Source organism: Rattus norvegicus, unplaced genomic scaffold (assembly GCF_021556685.1).
Source record: "Rattus norvegicus strain SHRSP/BbbUtx unplaced genomic scaffold, alternate assembly SHRSP_T2T unassigned-0000066, whole genome shotgun sequence".
Lineage (NCBI taxonomy): Eukaryota > Metazoa > Chordata > Mammalia > Rodentia > Muridae > Rattus > Rattus norvegicus.
Genome location: NW_028238806.1, coordinates 5,001 through 21,054, shown reverse-complemented (window position 1 = coordinate 21,054; position 16,054 = coordinate 5,001).

Here is a 16,054-nt window from a genome sequence, read left to right as displayed (position 1 = left end):
ATGTCTTTGATTGCATCACTTGAGAGGTGAAGGTGGGTAGAACTCTGTGAGCAGGCTGCAGACCTGATCCAGGTACTGATTTCCAGGGCTTTTGTGCAAAGACCCCTGACTCAACTAAAGAAATGAGGAGGAAAATAAAGAAACAGATACAATTAACTTGGAATAAACCAAACAAACTAAGAAAAAGGAAAGGCAGTAATGGAGTGGCCTGGCTTACAGAGGAGGGGCAGACATTTATCTGCCATTGCCTCCTCGGTTGAACACACAAACACACGCATGGGGGAGGGGGGAGAGACAGAGACAGAGAGAGACAGAGAGACAGAGAGAGGAAGAGAGACAGAGACAGGGAGACAGAGAGAGAGACAGACACAGAGAGAGAGAGACAGACAGACAGAGACAGAGAGACACAGAAAATTCGATCTCTCTCTCTCTCTCTCTCTCTCTCTCTCTCTCTCTCTCTCTCTCTCTCATCACAGGCTGAGCTCAGGGACAGTGAGTTCCACACTCACTCAGAGAAAAACTCTGTCTCCAGTCACCCTCACCCACACGCCTTCAAAATGATCCATTGTACTATTTTAGATTTATGTCTGAGGAGCCCCTCTCCCTCCGCCTCCTCCTGTTACGTTGTAGAAACGTTTAATCCCAAACAGGGCTTCTCTCCTACCCTGCCTTGATGATTCTGTTCCTGGATAAAAGATACACAAGCTTTATTATCTACAGGAAGCCTTAAATAGCACTAGAAGACCTGGGCAGGCAGATATCTACCCTCTAGGTTGTTAGTTTTGGGGGTTTTGTTTGTTTGTTTGTTTTTGTGTTTTTTGTTGTTGTTTTTAATTTTTTTAGATTTGTTTTTTATTTATCTGAGTATGCTGCAGTTATCTTCAGACACACCAGAAGAGATCAATCAGATCTCATTACAGATGGTTGTGAGCCACCATGTGGTTGCTGGCAATTGAACTCAGGACGTCTGGAAGAGCAGTCAGTGCTCTTAACCGCTGAGCCATCTCTCCAGCCCCTGTTGTTGTTTTTTGTTTTGGTCAAAAACCTGGATTCTCGGGGTTGGGGATTTAGCTCAGTGGTAGAGCGCTTGCCTAGCAAGCGCAAGGCCCTGGGAAGAGCAAGGTCCCCAGCTCCGGAAAAAAAGAAAAGAGGAAGAAAAAACAAACAAAACAAACAAAACAAAAAAAAACCCTCTGGATTCTCAGGAGCTGTGTGGTGTGTCCTCTTATGTTCTGGTGCCCTCTTCTGGCATGCAGACATATAGGAATCAGAGAGAGCCCACATTTTTGTCCAGGAACAAACAAACTGCCAAACTGCCAAACAAACAACAAAGGATTGTAGGTTTTGACTGGCTCTGTAGGTTTCAGAGAAAGGCAGGGCAGACCTCTGTGAGTTTGGGACTAGACTACTCTACCGAGCAAGTTCCAGGGAGGGATTCCACAGGAGCACAGTGGACTGGACAAAATTTTGACTTTGTAATTTTATTTTTTGCCCAATTGGGATTTATGATTTGATTGTCACAAAACTTATACCTTTCATTTTATTTTATTTTCGGCCAAAATTTCATTTTCAGTTTCACTTCCGATTTAACTTTTAATTTCTTGTCGCGCTTATGTTCGGATCGAGTTAATTCTCTGGGGAGCTGTGCCCTTGCCACTGGTGCTGGCAGAAGGGGATCCCGAGATCTAGAGGTTCTGTGTGGTGGGCTGTGTGGCAGAGGAAAAAAATGAAATTAAGAACATATATAAATCTATGGATTTGTATAAGGAGAAACGTATGGTATGGTGGGAAGATGTAAGGGAGAGAAAAATAAAAAATAGATAGATAGATAGATAGATAGATAGATAGATAGATAGATAGATAGATAGAGTGATTCATGCTCCCAGCCTCCTATGTACAGAGTTCCCCGAGGCGTTTTTACTCGCCAAATAAAGACTGCGGTGTTTCCCAACACACCATGTGAATGTCCGTGGCTGTCGAAATTATTTCATTTATGTTTTTCACGTTTGTCGTCCGTGTCACTTCAAGGCCATTGTGACTTCAGTCTTGTTATTGATTCATATATGCTTTCTATTTCTTTTCATTTTTCAAAACCTTTTTGTCTAAATTGTATTTGTCATTCACCTTGATTTAAACATTTATTAAAGTCCAGTTTGCCATTTATTCGTATTTACTCGTATTTTATTATTATTTTATAAATTTATTCCATCATTTCGTTTCAGTCGTCTATATTTGCCCTTCATCTCGTTCCCGCTTTTCTTTTTTTTTCTTTTTTCTTTTTTCTTTTTTCAGAGCTGGGGACTGAATCCAGGGCCTTGCATTTGCTAGGCAAGCACTCTACCACAGAGCTAAATCCCCAACCCCGTCGTTCCCACTTTATGTCTGTTAACATTTAATTGTTTTATCTCCCTTGTCCTTCTGTGTCCCTCGTCTTAATTTCTGCTTTATTGTTTTCTTTTTTTTTTAAATTTATTTATTTAACGCATGTGAGTACACTGTAGCTGTCTTCAGACACACCAGAAGAGGGCATCAGGTCTCATTACAGATGGTTGTGAGCCACCATGTGGTTGCTGGGATTTGAACTCAGGACCTCTGGGAGAGCGGTCAGTGCTCTTAACCGCTGAGCCATCTCTCCATCCCATCTGTTTTATTGTTTACATCGCACTTACTCTGTTTTTATGGCGATCTATTAACTTTTTTCCATGTCAGTCGTCGGTATCTGTTGATCACCTTGATTTTTTTTTTTTCTTTTTTCTTTTTTTCGGAGCTGGGGACCGAACCCAGGGCCTTACTCTTGCTAGGCAAGCGCTCTACCACTGAGCTAAATCCCCAACCCCGATCACCTTGATTTTTGTTTTATTGTTTATTCACATTGACTCTTTATTCATTATTATTTTTAAGTAAAATAAAATAAATAAAATTTAAATATGGTAAAAATATTTGTTAAACAGATATTAAAAGGGAGGTCTACAGCAGATTTTTAAACTAACGGGCACACACACACACACACACACACACACACACACACACACACACACACACAAATTTCTCCCAGAGGTCCTGAGTTCAATTACCAGCAACCACAAGGTGGCTGACAACCATCTGTAATGGGATCTGATGCTCTCTTCTGGTGTGTCTGAAAATAGCTACAGTGTACTCTTACGCATAAATAAAATAAATAAATCTTTAAAAAAAATAAAATAAAATATGAGGTTGGCTCTCTTTGCTCCTCTCTTTGCTCTTTTGCTCTTCCTCTCTTCCCCTCTTCCCCTTTGTCCCTTCTCTCCCCATTCCCCTCCCAAATTCTCTCCACGTGCTCATGACTGGCCTTTACTCTCTTCTTCTACCTTTCTTCTCTCATTAAACCTCTCCGTGGAGGGGGAGGGGTGTGTGTGTGAGTGGGGGGAGGGGGGAATGAGGTTGACCAGTCTTCCTGTGTAACAGAGGTTTAAAAGGAGGCTGGTCGACAAAACGTTTTTTTGTGGTTTTTATCTCTCTCTCTCTCTCTCTCTCTCTCTCTCTCTCTCTCTCTCTCTCTCTCTCTTTCTCTCTCTCTTAATCAACTCGGAAGTCGATCTGCTGTCCCTTTTATTAAAAGCCAAAGTATTAAGTGGCGAGCCGATGTTTCAACTTTCACCATTCTGTTCCTTTCACCAAAAAGAGGGGGTTCTTTGGCTTTTCCTTTCCTTTTTGAAACAAAACGAAAGGAGGAGCTCGACCAGTTGGCCTAGCTTCCCTGTTCCTTTTCCCTCTTCCACGGTATGCTCGATGAAATAAAGTAAATAAATGAAGTTTCTAGTTATGTATTTGTTTGGGAGACCCGAACTCTCTCTCAAGAGAGAGTTGCATCTTCCCGCTGCCGCCCCCCCCCCCCCCACACACACACAAGGCCTCCTCCCTGTATGTGGGGGGAGGGGGAGGGGTGGACAGGAGCTAGCTGAGAGGGGGTGGGGTGGGGCGGGGCTGGAGAATATGCAGGTTCCTGAAGGTCAGTCGGGGAAGTACTGCTGCTGCCCTAGCACGCTTCAGTGCCTCTTTAGAGTTTAGAGTTTTCTAAAGTTTTCTGCCTGAAATCAGCGAGTGATGATTTCACTGTGAAATGATGTCTGATCATCGCTCTCGCTGTCCTGTCAGGGCTCCGGCTCCTGGCAAATGTCTGACTGAAGGAAACCTTAGTTAGACTCACACCCAGCTGTTTGGAAATGGTAATGGAGTTGATAGCACACCCTGGGGGAAAGAGGCAGACTCCCTTTTTGCTCACTCTCAATTCCCAGCCTCGCCCTGCCAGCTCGGGGATTTCTAAGTAAGGGTGAATCTGGACCATATATGTACAGGGTTTGGCGTTTCTGATTCATGTTTAATGTTTAGTTAAATAAAGCTTGTCAAGGGCTGGAGAGATGGCTCTCCACAGAGGTGGTTCCCCTTTTCTTAACCCGACTGGGACAGAAGTGCAAACTATCATCTACCTATCTGGGAGTGGAGTGGTTGGATACAGGGAGATGGAGCATTTGCAGTTAGTAAAGTTCTGCTGTCGGTTTTGTTTTGTTTTGTTTTGTTTTGTTTTGTTTTGTTTCCTTTCATTTTTGGATAGATTTTTTGGATAGCCTTTTTTTTTTCTTTTTAAATACAAATTTTGTTTTCTGTGCAACATTCTGATCATAGTTTCCCATCGCAAAGCTCTTTCCAGATCCTTCCTCCCCATCCACCACCCCGTACTAACCCAGGCCTGCCCTTAGATGTGGTTGATGCATACCCAGGTGAGTCTCCATTGGAGAAAGGACGATATTCCCATCTCCTATGACTGTCAATGGCAGATGACTTAAATGCCAGTGACTTCGGACTTGACTCCATTTTCCCCTCTGAGAACTGGGTTTGGATCTGTTGAACGCAGGCAGGCCCTCGGTTTTGAAACAAACAAACAAACAAACAAACAAACAAACAAACAAACACACCAAAAAATATTTAAAGCAGGCAACAACTGTCTGCACGCCAAGAGACTGTTGACTCCTCTTTGGAGCTAGTACGATGTGAAACTTGCTTAATAAAGTAGAGTCCACACAACACAAAGGGAACACTTTAACAAATTATGAAGGAGAGAGGGGGGGGTATGTTTATCTACCTCCTCTTGTTTCTCAGACCAGAGATTTCATCTTCCTCTGTCTCTCGAGTGCTGGTGGCTTTGCTGCTGGTTTGGGGGGGGGGATTGGGATAGGGATAGGAAGAGAAAAGGCTTGAGTGCTGATTTTAAAGCTCTCTCTCTCTCTCAAGCTCTCTCTCTCTAAAGCTCTCTCTCTCTCTCCCCCCCTCCTTCTCTCTCTCTTTACACACACACACACACACACACACACACACACACACACACACACACTCACTCACTTCCTAGGATGAAAGAAAAGAAATGAAAAGGAAGGCACCCATGGTGATGCATGACTTTGATCTCACTTTGGTCTCAGCACTGGAGAGGAAGATAGGAAGACCTATCTAGATGCAACGTGAAGAAGGCCTATGTCAGATGAGTTAATGGCTAGGGAACTGTTAGCTGGCTAGTCTGCCATTTTGTTGCAGTTGCTAATATTATAAGGACACTTTCTCATTGGTTGTTTCTGCTGTTGCTGCCAGAATTCATTACATATTCTGTTAGGCTCTTCTGTGTGATAACACACTCAGAAACCGAACACTGTAGGAGTCAGTCTAACTGCTTTCTTTGTTGTCTAGTTACCCGCAATAATCTTGGACCTGAACTGAACACCCAGCAGCACTTCCCGCACCCACCCATGTATAAGCTTTTATAACCTGGACCACCAACACTAGAGCGACAGGGCAGACAGAGACTATTTGGAACCGGACTTCCATTTTGAGTTTTTGTTTGTGTTCTTGTTTTTTTCTCCTGTCCTGTCCTGTCCTGTCCTGTCCTGTCCTGTCCTGTCCTGTCCTCTCTGTCTGTCTGTCTGTCTGTCTGTCTGTCTGTCTGTCTGTCTGTAAATCCACACATATAGTTCTTTCCACATCTTATATCTCAAAACAAATAATGCTTGCTGTGATCCTCATTTCATTCAAGGGTACTACTCTCTAGACCAGAGGAGCCCCCTTACAATTCTCCACAGGTAGTGATGACCGGAGTGTTCAGTGCGACTAAGCAGGAATTATATGGTTGCCGCCATTATGCTTGATCTTACCGAAGGTAGGGTTGCGGGGCATGGTTGCCACGATGGCGACCAGTAGACCGTGATTGAGGAGACGGAACAATAATTAACCTACAATTCTCCCTCTCTGTCAACTGTTTCTCTGTCACTCTCTGTCTCTCTTCCCTCTTTCCCTCCCCCGTCTCTCAGACCTGAATGCCTCCTCTGTTGAACACACAAACACACGCGCCGAGAGAGCGAGAGAGCGAGAGAGCGAGAGAGCGAGAGAGCGAGAGAGCGAGAGAGCGAGAGAGCGAGAGAGCGAGAGAGCGAGAGAGAGAGAGAGAGAGAGAGAGAGAGATCTGTTAATCTGTTTGTCTCCCTCCCCTAGTTTTTCAGACAGGGTTTCTTTATGAAAAGAAAGAAACTGGTAGCTGTAGGCTGGTAGCTGCTGGCTGTTAAAGGTCTAGGTAAAACAATGTGATGGCCTAAGAGGAAAATAAAGAAACAGATACAATTAACTGTTAAGGCCTAGATGCCGTGTGAATGAGGCCTACATCAGATTGGTTAAGATAACTGTCACCTGGCTAGCCTGCCATTTTAATATTGCAAGGACGCCTTCTCATAGGTTGTTTCTGCTGTCACTGCCAGAGTTCATTACATATTCTGTTAGGTTCTGTATGACACACACTCAGAAACCAAACATTGTAGAATCCAGTGTGTCCTTGAGTGCGTGTCTACAATGCGTGCGTGCGTGCGTGCGTCTGTGCATGCGTGTGTCCATGGCCATGCTAGAGCCCACTCCAGATTTGTGTTTCAGAGATCTTTACTTATTTATTTTTCCTGCCTTGGCTTGTGTAGGCACTAAGTCACCACACTTCCCGAAAAACAAAATGAAACAAAACAAAACAAAATCCACCAACAAATGGACCAAACCCAAACCCCAAGCCAGACAAACAAATATTCCTGCCTGCCTGTCTGTCTATCAGGGCTACAACAGAGAGAAGTGGAATCTTGAATGAACAAAACTAGAATACCTAAGTCTGCCTGTTTCCCCTCTTCCCACCCTCCCCTGCCCCCCAGCCCATCCCCTAGAGCTGGTCTAGCATGTTCTCTGACCCTGGGGGTGCGGTGAACCGGCCTGCCTTGCTAAACTCTGTAGTGTATAAACTTGGTAACTCTAGAAAGCAGGAGCTGAAAATGTGCAGATAAGGTGGTGGTCGAGCTGTGTGTGTGTTGGTGTGGGAGGGAGACTGCTTCGGTAACTGCTGCTTTTCAATGTCCGGCTGAAACTCTGTGCTTATGATGTATCTTTTGGTTTATTCGATTTTACTTACTGTCTATTGGGTTTGCATTTGATTTTTATTGATTTTATTGATATTTATGTTTAACTATTTTGACCTGGCTAAATGACTGACTGACTGACTGACTGACTGACTAAGTCTACCTGGCATACAGGAGGAATTCAAGGACGAATGATTGTTTAAGTATGACAAAAATAAGTAAGTAAGTAAGTAAGTAAGTAAGTAAGTAAGTAAGTAAGGGGGTTGGGGATTTAGCTCAGTGGTAGAGCGCTTGCCTAGCAAGTGCAAGGCCCTGGGTTCTGTCCCCAGCTCCGAAAAAAAAGAAAGAAAAAAAAGTAAGTAAGTAAGTAAGTAAGTAAGTAAGTAAGTAAGTAAATAAATAAATAAATAAATAAATAAATAAATAAATAAATAAATACGATCATTTAGAAGTAATATAGGCAGAAGGAGAACATGTGGCTGTGGATGGTCTGAGGCTTCTGGCTGCTTTTGGGTGCCTCTTCACCTTTCTGCACGTGCAAACTGAGTTTAATTAAGTTCTGTTTCCCTAGAGGCTGGGAAAGGGAGAAACAGAAGTGACCTGGAACATCAGGGCTAATGGCCGGCTGCTTCCATCTTGGTGAGGTCAGGTGTCAGCCAAGCTGGCTGCCAACCATCCACAGTTGAATCCAAAGTGCCCAAATGGGACACTATAACAAATCATGTATACAGATTTGTGTATATAGAAAACATTTTTCCTTTCTCTTCTTTTCTTTTCTTGAGAAATTCAGCTGGTCCTGATGTCTTTCCCTCGGTGTGTCCCTCTGTCATCTCTCTCTCTCTGTCTCTTTGTCTTACTGTCTCTGTCTGTCTCTGTCTGTCTCTGTCTCTGTCTCTGTCTCTGTCTCTGTCTCTCTCTCTCTCTCTCTCTCTCTCTGTGTGTGTGTGTGTGTGTGTGTGTGTGTGTGTTCCTTAATCTCAGCAGCACTACTCATCCAATCGATTTTTCCTCTCCCCTTGTCTCCTTCACATGGCTATTACCCCACCTTAAACAGCACTAGAAGAGCCTGGCAGGCAGATATCTACCCTCTATGCTGTCAGAATTTTTTTTTTTTTTTTTTTTTTTAAAGTCAAAACCTGGATTCTCAGGAGCCATGTGGTGTGTCCTCCTAGGTTCTGGTGCCCTCTTCTGGCATGCAGACATATAGTCAGCAGAGAGAGCTGTGTGGGTGGCCGAGGCAGGCAGAGTGGACCTCTGTGAGCTTGAGGCTAGATAAGTCTACGGAGCAAGTTCCATGACTGCCTGGGCTATACCAAAAGAAACGTACCTTGAGGCAAAACAAAACAAAGCAGAAAAGGTTCTGCTTTTATTTTACAGACATGTGTTCTCTCTAGTCCTATTGACTATAGAAGTTTGATCATGAAGTCACATTGATTTTTATTACAGAGTTTATTTGTGTGTGTGTGTGTGTGAGAGAGAGAGAGAGAGAGAGAGAGAGAGAGAGAGTTTTTTCTTTAATCTTCAAACATATTTTTTATTGTTTATTTATTTTATGAGCACACTGTCACTGTCTTCAACACACAAGGAGAGGATTCCATTACAGATGGTTGTGAGCCACCATGTGGTTGCTGGGATTTGAACTAAGGATCTCTGGAAGAGCAGTCAGTGCTCTTCACCGCTGAGCCGTCTCTCCAGCCCTGAAACAATATCTTGAATAAACAATAACAAAAACACTAAAACTAAGTCTGCCAGTTTTCCTCTTTCTTTCTCTCTCTCTCTCTCTCTCTCCCTCTCCCTCCCTCCCTCCCTCCCTTCCTTCTTTCTTCCTTTCTTTCTTTTTCTTCAGATAGGATTTCTTAGTGAATGATATTTATGTTGATATAAATTTTTTACGTACTTTTGACTGGCTAACTAACTAGCTAAGTCTGCCTGTCCTAAAGAAGGAGTTCCCCTGCCACAACTAAATACGTGCATAGAAAAAAAATATATAATTATTAACTTGGGATGAAACTAATGTAACAAGCAAGCAAACAAACGCACAAACAAACAAAGTAGGGATGGTGGTGCTGGGTGCCTGGTATATGGGAGATGGGAGACCTGTGGTCTAGAGCGTCCAGAGCTCTGGCCTCCATACTCTGGACTGCATTCTCTCTAGCAATCTTCCCAAAGTGGCTGTATTTAACCATGTTTTTATTTTTTAAATTGGCTCTCTCTCTCTCTCTCTCTCTCTCTCTCTCTCTCTCTCTCTCTCTCTCTCTTTCTCCCTCCCTCCCTCCCTCCCTCCCTCCCTCCCCCCACCACACACACAGAGGCACGTGTGAACAAGGGAATGCAAATGCACAAAATAAGTATGTTTTGATCAGAGTGAAAACAAATCACGGGAATTTTAACCATTCCACCATCATTCCACCATTCTTTTAATTTACTCTCTGTGTTTAGTCTTCCAAAGAGGGTGGCAGGTGTGTGGTTTGGTGAGTGCCGGCTGGCGGTGGCAGCGAGGAACAGAGAACAACAACAACCCCCCCCTCCCCCCCATCGGGATCGGTGGAGGGTTTTAAAAATGAGTGAGCCATTTAAAAATGGTGTGGAACTGAGGTCGCCGCCACCCTCCCCTCACGCCGGAGTTTGGACGCTCCCTTTTCCTAACTGTGCCTGTTCCTTGCTAATTGTTAACCGATTCGAGAGTGCATGTCCTTTCACTTAGAGGTGGCCTGTTTTCACCGCTCCGTCCTACTTTCCTTTTCTGGGTGCCTGAGGGGGTTGGCCCCGAGTCCATCCCGCGTTCACTGTGTTCCGGCGGGACAACCGGGACCGTTTGTGCCATTCGGGAGAAGTGGTGGGTACCTGCCCCGTTGTGCGTGGGTGAGTGTCCCCCTGAGCTAGGGAGGTCACTCTGGAGAGACGGAATGAGTGTGTGTGGCGGCGGCGGCGCGTGACAGTCTGTATTGGTTTGCTTGATCGAGATCGCTGTCGGGCGACACCTAGTGGCGACAAGTTTCCGCAACGCTCCTGTCCCCCGGTTGGTGACAAAGGACGGGGAAGTGCCTGTGGTGAGCCGGCCAGGGTGAGAGGGTGACAGGCAAGCAGGCGGGTGCGCGACGGAGACGCCGTCCTGTCTGGGGACCATCTCTAGCTAGGAGGTTGTACCTGGAGAACTTCAGGGGAGGAGGGTGGCTGTACGACCTATTGGGACACAAGGAGGGGTTGGTGGCAGCTGGATGAGGTCGACCAGAAGGCTTGGGCCCCGTCCCGGATTTTTTTTTTTTTTCCAATTTTTTTTTTTAAATTTTTTATTTTATTTTATTTTATTTTTTTTATTTCTTCCCTCCTCTCCGGTCCCAGCCAGCGGGACCATAGACACTTTTGAGGCCGAGAGGGTGCTGTGTCCCCGGCCTCCGAGCCGAGGTGGCCCGGCTAGGGGGCGCCACGGAGTTTTTTTTTTTTTTTTTCTTTTCCAGGAGTCCCTTCGGTCCCAGCCAGCGGGACCATAGACACTTTTGAGGCCGAGAGGGTGCTGTGTCCCCGGCCTCCGAGCCGAGGTGGCCCGGCTAGGGGGCGCCACGGAGTTTTTTTTTTCTTTTCCAGGAGTCCCTTCGGTCCCTGATAGCGGGAGCCTGGACCTCTGAGGCCGAGAGGGTGCTGTGTCCCCGGCCTCCGAGCCGAGGTGGCCCGGCTAGGGGGCGCCACGGAGTTTTTTTTTTTTTTTTCTTTTCCAGGAGTCCCTTCGGTCCCTGATAGCGGGAGCCTGGACCTCTGAGGCCGAGAGGGTGCTGTGTCCCCGGCCTCCGAGCCGAGGTGGCCCGGCTAGGGGGCGCCACGGAGTTTTTTTTTTTTTTTTTCTTTTCCAGGAGTCCCTTCGGTCCCTGATAGCGGGAGCCTGGACCTCTGAGGCCGAGAGGGTGCTGTGTCCCCGGCCTCCGAGCCGAGGTGGCCCGGCTAGGGGGCGCCACGGAGTTTTTTTTTTTTTTTTTTTCTTTTCCAGGAGTCCCTTCGGTCCCTGATAGCGGGAGCCTGGACCTCTGAGGCCGAGAGGGTGCTGTGTCCCCGGCCTCCGAGCCGAGGTGGCCCGGCTAGGGGGCGCCACGGAGTTTTTTTTTTTTTTTTTCTTTTCCAGGAGTCCCTTCGGTCCCTGATAGCGGGAGCCTGGACCTCTGAGGCCGAGAGGGTGCTGTGTCCCCGGCCTCCGAGCCGAGGTGGCCCGGCTAGGGGGCGCCACGGAGTTTTTTTTTTTTTTTTTTTCTTTTCCAGGAGTCCCTTCGGTCCCTGATAGCGGGAGCCTGGACCTCTGAGGCCGAGAGGGTGCTGTGTCCCCGGCCTCCGAGCCGAGGTGGCCCGGCTAGGTGGCGCCACGGATTTTTTTTTTTTCTTTTCCAGGAGTCCCTTCGGTCCCTGATAGCGGGAGCCTGGACCTCTGAGGCCGAGAGGGTGCTGTGTCCCCGGCCTCCGAGCCGAGGTGGCCCGGCTAGGGGGCGCCACGGAGTTTTTTTTTTTTTTTTTCTTTTCCAGGAGTCCCTTCGGTCCCTGATAGCGGGAGCCTGGACCTCTGAGGCCGAGAGGGTGCTGTGTCCCCGGCCTCCGAGCCGAGGTGGCCCGGCTAGGGGGCGCCACGGAGTTTTTTTTTTTTTTTTTCTTTTCCAGGAGTCCCTTCGGTCCCTGATAGCGGGAGCCTGGACCTCTGAGGCCGAGAGGGTGCTGTGTCCCCGGCCTCCGAGCCGAGGTGGCCCGGCTAGGTGGCGCCACGGATTTTTTTTTTTTTCTTTTCCAGGAGTCCCTTCGGTCCCTGATAGCGGGAGCCTGGACCTCTGAGGCCGAGAGGGTGCTGTGTCCCCGGCCTCCGAGCCGAGGTGTCCCGGCTAGGGGGCGCCTCCGAGACTTTATTTTTTCCAGGATCCTCCCCGGTCCCTGCCAGCGGGAGCATGGACTTCTGAGGCCGAGGGGAAGCTGTGTTCCAGGCTATCTACCATGGCCTCCTCGGTCTGTGAGCACTCAGGGTTCTAAGGTCGACCAGTTGTTCCTTTGCGGTCCGGTTCTCTTTCTACATGGGGACCTCTTGGGGACACGTCACCGAACATGACTTCCAGACGTTCCGTGTGGCCTGTCATGTTTATCCCTGTGTCTTTTACACTTTTCATCTTTGCTATCTGTCCTTATTGTACCTGGAGATATATGCTGACACGCTGTCCTTTTGACTCTTTTTGTCATTAAAGGACGTTGGAAGAGGCTTGCACCAAGGCTGTTTGCTTGTCCAGCCCTAGCTCTTTTCTTCTGCGCATGGGCCTCTTCGATGCTTGAAGCTTAGCGTCCCCCCCATGAGTACGCGCTTCCTGCTTTCCCGTGCTTGCTTGCCTGTGCTCTCTGGGGCAGCTTTATGACAACCGTCCCGCGTGTCAGGCGTTCCCGATTTCCCCGTGGTGGTTGTCGTCCGTTACCGGTAGGAGTCGTTGGTGCCGAGTGCGACTGGAAGGGTTTTCCCGTTTGGTGCTAGTGACCCCCTGGCGTGCTCCTCTGCGGCCGACCGGTTTTTTTATTTGTTTTTTTTTTTGTTTTTTTTTTTTTGTTTTTTGGAAGGAGTTCCCGAACCTCCGCTGCTTGGTGGTGTGTCCCTTTCTTTCCTGCTGTGTGCCTCCCGAGTTGCACCTTTTCTCCTTCGAAGGGGATTTTATTTTTTTATTTTTATTTTTTTTTTATTTTTATTTTTTTTGAAGGAGTTCCCGAACCTCCGCTGCCCGTTGAGTCCCGTTCTTCCACGCCACGTGCCTCCCGAGTGCAACGCTTCCTTTTTTTTCTCGCCCTCGAGAAGGGTAAATTTTTTTTTTTTTGTGTGTGTGTGGCAGTGTTAGCGACTTCTTCCCGTGCTCTCTCTCGCTCTTCTCGCTCGTATTCCCGTCCAGTGCGTGTTAGAAAGCTCTCACGCCCGTTGTTCCCGATGCATGGCGTGTCTCGCTCCCGTTGGATCGATGTGGTGCTGCCGCGTTCTCTTCGGGCCGGGGCCTAAGCCGCGCCAGGCGAGGGACGGACATTCATGGCGAATGGTCATTCAGCGCGAATGGCGACCGCTCTTCTCGTTCTGCCAGCGGGCCCCTCGTCTCTCCTCCCCATTCCTTTGCAGGGTGGTGTGTGGAAGTCAGGGGTGCGGCTGTCCGGCACGAGCGCTGACCCGCGCACACTTGTTGCTGTGGTTCGCGGTGTCCCTGTGGACGTGTCGGGGGCGCTTGCCCCCACGCCGTTCACTGCTTCGCGGCCCTCTTCCCCCGTGCCGGGGGAAGGTGGTAGACCCGCTGCGGTGCATACCCTTCCCGAATGGTGTGTGCACGCGCCCTGCTTTGTGTGAGCCTTGCGGTGCTCCTGGAGCGTTCCGGGCTTTGACCACCAAGGTGCCCGCTTCTGAGTTGGCGGTGGCGCTTCCCGCTCCCCGGCGTGCCTCCTGTGCTCCATGGTGCTTGTGCCTTTACGCTTTCCCTTGTCCTAGTTGCCGGCTTTCTGCACGGTGACAGAAAAGGGGGGGGGTCGAGGAGTTGAGTGTGCGGTTAAAAGGCTCCTTCCGTTGGGTGAGCGCCCACCCCGTGCCTATGTTTTTGGTGCCTTCACCCGCGGGCCCTGCGCGGTTAGGGTGGTGCTGAGCGATCGCGGCTGGCCCTTTTTAAAGACCGGACTCCCTCAAGTCAAGGCTCCTCCTTTGTGTGCGCCTTGAAGAGGCCTGGCCCTCGGCGGGGACCTGTCGCAGGTCCCCCCGGTCCGCGAATGCTCAAGAAGACCCCGGAGAAAGAGACCTTTGCCGATACCGCAGACCCCCCACCAGCTGGCGCGTGGTCCTTCCCGTTCTGTCCCGCGCCTGTTGCTCGTTTCCCGTTGCGTGCACGGAGCCCTTGGCTGCTCGTCGGTGTTGGGTTCGTCCCGCCCTCAGTGAGGAATTTGCCTTCTCTAGCTATCTTCGGAAAGGGCTTTACGATCTCCGAGGGGCTTCTCCCGGATGGTCCCCTCGGCTGCCCGCCCTGACCTCAGCCTTCTGCGCGCAGCGTTTGCTCTCTCGCCTACCGCGACCCGCGCCTCCCCGCTCCGAGTACGAGGAGGGATCACGCGGGACGGGGCTCTGTCGACCTGCCGCTGTGCGGAGCTTGTGGGGGAGGTTGGGTTTCTGGTGGCAGGTGGCGGGGAAGGGCCGTGCACACGCCCGCGTGCGCGGTACCCCCTCTCACCGCGAGGGGTCGTCGCGGGACGGGTGGGTTTGGAAGGGCGGCGCTGGGCTCCCGGTCCCACCCGCCTCCGTTTCCCCCGTGCCCTCCGTCGCGTGTGCGTCCCTCCCACGCGCGTCCACGTCCCGGCCACTCTCGCGGCGAGGTCGTGTCGCGTGTGGTGCGTGCCGCGTGCTCTCGGGCGTCTGCGGTTGCCGCCTCGTCCCCCCCTTCCACGGCAGCGTTCCCACGGCCGGTGGAGATCGCGGGAGCCGTCCTACCCCCCCTTCCCCCTCCGCGGGGCTCTCGAGGGTCCGTGAACCGCGGGGTTGGCCTCGCTCTCGGGGGCGGACTTCTTGTTTGGGGGAACCGGCGGTCGGCCGCGTCCGGCGCGTCGTCGGACGTTGGGACCCGCTGCCACGCGGGGGTCTTCGTCGGTTGGCGTCGGCGTCTGCCTCGGTTCTCTCTCGCGTCGGCTGGCGTCTCCTCGGGCTCCCGGGGGTTGTCCGTTGGTTTCGGGTCGGCTCGGTGCCGCGGGCGTGGCGGGACTGCTCCGGGTTGGGTGCAGTGTGATTCCCGCCGGCTTGGCTCGCGTGCCCGGTCGCCGCCCGAGCGGCCTCCCGGTCCCTTGTGAGGCGTCTCCCGCGGGGGGTGCCGCTGCGGCCGGCCCTGCCGTCGACGGTCCTCGTTCTGCCGGTTCGCTCCCCCTCCCCGCCCGCCGGCATTCCTTTCTCTCTCGCTCCTCGTCTGGCCGACCCGCGGCCGTGCTGCCGGGCCCCTCCTCAACGGGGGGGGCAGCCGGGCGCGCACGGGTCCCGGGGCGGTCGCGGGGTGCCTGGGGGGAAGGGCCGCCCGGCGGGCGGGAGGAAGTTGCGGTTTGAAGGGCGTCCCGGCCGCCGCGGCCGCGGCGGCGCGTCTCGCCTGGTCTCTTGGAGGCGTGTGCGGGGGGAAAGACGCCCCGCGAGGCGTAGAGGAGAAAGAGGCTTTAGTGGCTGTCGCCCACGCCGGTCCGTGGGGCCTGTTGGCTGAGGGTGCGTCTGCGCGGGGGCCCGTCCGGCCCCGCCGTCCTCTGGGAAGGCGTGCGTCGGGGGAAAGCTGCCGGGGTGCCAAGGTGGGCGCCTGGGCGTTGAGTCGAACCCGTGTGCGCGTCCCGGTGTGGCGGTGGGGGCTCCGGTCGGTGTCTCTCCCCCTCGCTGCCCCGAGGCCCGGCCTCCCTTCCGACGCGGGCTCGGCCCCCCTCTCTCCCCCCTCGCGGGGTCAAAGTCGCTCGTCGACCTCCTCCCCTCCTCCTCCACCTGTCCGCGCGAGGGCGTCGCCGCCGCGTGTCAGGCGTTGGGCCCGTCCTCATCCTCCGCTTCTCGCCGGGGGTCGGCCGCCGTCCGGTCTCCCGCCGCTCCCCGTTGGCGTGGTCTCCCTCCCGCCGGTTCACGGTCCTCCGACCCCGCCCGAGGGGGTCGGGGGTGGTTTCCCCGTCTC